Consider the following 3,676-nt stretch of genomic DNA (forward strand, 5'->3'; position numbering starts at 1 on the left):
ATGCAAAGGGGTTTGTGTACCTTTGGTCATTAGTTTTTCACTTCAAATCCCAAAATTAAAAAGGTTTCAGTTTTCAGTTTCGTTTCAAATAATAAACAAACACACATTGATTGTAATAACGACATGATCTGACCCCTGTTCTGACTTTTGTGTATGTAACTAACATGACAACGTGACAACGTTACAACGTCCAGTACGAAAATCGCTTCCTCACTTAAATTTTTTGCAGATAGAGCAAATATGTGCACGTCACAAATACAAACACAAAAGTCAGAACAACAGGACGCGTCGTTATTATTACTTTTTTAACACTTGTGTTTGATTTACACTGTCTAAACAATAATATAAGCATGTATGCGCATGTAAGCGCATGCACGCGCGTGCGCGTTTATTTCCAATTGAACTGATATAAATGCTGATTTCGGAAAATTAAAATACGAGCCGTTTGTTTTCAATGTGTGTTTGCTGTTATTTGGAAACAAACTGAAAACTGAAACCTGGAATGTGAAGTATAAAACTGATGATCAAAGAGCTTGCTTTGCGTTTGGAGGAGCAATGAGGAAATCGGGGGGTCCTAGCGCCTGCCTTGTTTCATTCAAGTTTCATTATATTTACAGTATATCAGGTTTCATTCCATATATATCCAGTTTCATGAAACTCGATATATATATAATGAAACTCGATATATATATAATGAAACTTGATATATATATAATGAAACTCGATATATATATGATGAAACTTGATATATATATAATGAAACTCGATATATATATAATGAAACTTGATATATATATATAATAAACTTGATATATATATAATGAAACTCGATATATATATAATGAAACTTGATATATATATATAATAAACTTGATATATATATAATGAAACTTGATATATAGCGCGTGCATGCGCTTACATGCTTATATTATTGTTTAGACAGTGTAAATCAAACACAAGTGTTAAAAAAGTAATAATAACGACGCGTCCTGTTGTTCTGACTTTTGTGTTTGTATTTGTGACGTGCACATATTTGCTCTATCTGCAAAAAATAAAATAAACAATGTGGGGAAGCGATTTTTGTACTGGACGTTGTAACGTTGTCATGTAAGTTATAGGTTGCCATCTGTCCTCTAAAATACAGAATCGTTCCTTATTTGGAAACTAAACGTCGCGTTCCGTATTGACCTGATACTGGACGCGCTTTGTTCTGTATTTTTATCAATGGGAGAGAAATGCCGCAGATTAGACTGAGACAGGGCGATATGTATGAAACAGAAGGAAACTGCTGCTGTCGTGGGAATAAGAAAGCGTCTGGTTATTATTTTAAGTAGTATTTAAGTTGTGTGCGCCGCAGACATATCAGCATAAACTTTTTACTATTTCAATGTTTAAGTAGCGCAGTGGGCAGCGCGTCCAGAACCGGGGCTGCATGAGTCTTCATCATTTCTTCTCTTTACTTCCCGCAGTACCTAACATCTGTCTGACAGCAGGTCTCCACACAGACAAAAGACACATCACTGTCAATTTTCCTGACAAAAAACTACCCCCCAAGCTCAATGCAAAGGGGTTTGTGTACCTTTCGTCATTAGTTTTTCACTTCAAATCCCAAAGTTGAAAAGGTTTCAGTTTTCAGTTTCGTTTCAAATAATAAACAAACACACATTGATAGTAATAAGATCTGACCCCTGTTCTGACTTTTGTGTATAAAACTAGGGTTGCCAACTTTCAGAAATAAGGAACGCGAGTTGGCGGGTTGGCGGAAGGCATAGGGTGTGGGGTGGGATGTTGGGCCAGTGTGACAACCAGCTTGGCCCCCCCTTCGGCCCCCCTAATTGCGAACTTGCGAACACACAGCGACAAGGCTGCACACCAAAGTAACCCACATTTTATTAAGTAATTGGCCCCTCTAACATAGCCTTTGACCCCCCCCCCCCCCCCCCCCACCTCACATAGTCTAGAACCCCCACTGTAAAGAACATTTTTTCTCAATAGTGCAAACAACATTTTTACATAATCCATCATTACACTGACATGCAGCCCCGGTTCTGGACGCGCTGCCCACTGCGCTACTTAAACATTGAAATAGTAAAAGGTTTATGCTGATATGTCTGCGGCGCACACAACTTAAATACTACTTAAAATAATAACCAGACGCTTTCTTATTCCCACGACAGCAGCAGTTTCCTTCTGTTTCATACATATCGCCCTGTCTCAGTCTAATCTGTGGCATTTCTCTCCCATTGATAAAAATACAGAACAAAGCGTGTCCCGTTTCAGGTCAATACGGAACGCGACGTTTAGTTTCCAAATAAGGAACGATTCTGTATTTTAGGGGACGGTTGGCAACCCTATAACTTACATGACAACGTTACAACGTCCAGTATGAAAATCGCTTCCCCACATTGTTTATTTTATTTTTTGCAAATAGAGCAAATATGTGCACGTCACTAATACAAACACAAAAGTCAGAACAACAGGACGCGTCGTTATTATTACTTTTTTAACACTTGTGTTTGATTTACACTGTCTAAACAATAATATAAGCATGTAAGCGCATGCACGCGCGTGCGCGTATATTTCCGATTTCCAGTGAGAAAATCGGGGGTCCTAGGGCCTGCCCTGGTTTAATTCAAGTTTCATTATATATATATCAAGTTTCATTATATATATATATCTAGTTTCATTATATATATATATCGAGTTTCATTATATATATATCAGGTTTCAGTATATATATATCAAGTTTCATTATATATATCAAGTTTAATTATATATATACAGTATATCAAGTTTCATTATATATATATATCAGGTTTCATTATATATATATCAGGTTTCATTATATATATATATTGAGTTTCTTTATATATATATCGAGTTTTATTATATATATATCGAGTTTCATTATATATATATCAGGTTTCATTATATATATATCGAGTTTCATTATATATATATCGAGTTTCATTATATATATATCAGGTTTCATTATATATATATCGAGTTTCATTATATATATATCGAGTTTCTTTATATATATATCGAGTTTCATTATATATATATCAAGTTTCATTCCATATATATCAGCATTTGCTATATATTTCCTGTTTGGCTTGCCATAATATATATACAGTATATATATATATATATATATATATATATATACACAGTATATATATACAGTATATATAAATAAATGAAATTTGTTGAGGGGGGGCCAAATTTGTTTTTTTGTTGTTCACCACACCCTAATTGACCTGACATTACCTGAATTAAAACTATTTTAAAGTGCACTGGTGTTATGTGGATTGTATAGATTTCAGATGTAATTTAGTTTTTTGCTCTTTACTCAGTTTGTAGTCAAGTTGAAACATCTCAAATGAGCGTTGGGGACTGATTACTTTTTTAAGCACTGCTACAGCTCATGCCACAGCTGATGTTACAAATGGGTTTTGGTTGCAGTAATTTATTTCTGCCAGAGAGGTCATCACTAAATCCCTAAATATACAACAGTTTCATACTGTAGCTGTACAGTCACACAGGTCAAACAAAAATAAAATCATAAAATCAAATATTTTTTTTTAATATTTGACAAATGCTTGAAATATATTTAAATCATTTTTAAAACTACACTTTTTTGTTAATACAACAAAAAATAAAAAGTTAAGTCCAT

This window comes from Trichomycterus rosablanca, chromosome 4 (assembly GCF_030014385.1).
Source record: "Trichomycterus rosablanca isolate fTriRos1 chromosome 4, fTriRos1.hap1, whole genome shotgun sequence".
In the NCBI taxonomy this organism is placed as follows: domain Eukaryota; kingdom Metazoa; phylum Chordata; class Actinopteri; order Siluriformes; family Trichomycteridae; genus Trichomycterus; species Trichomycterus rosablanca.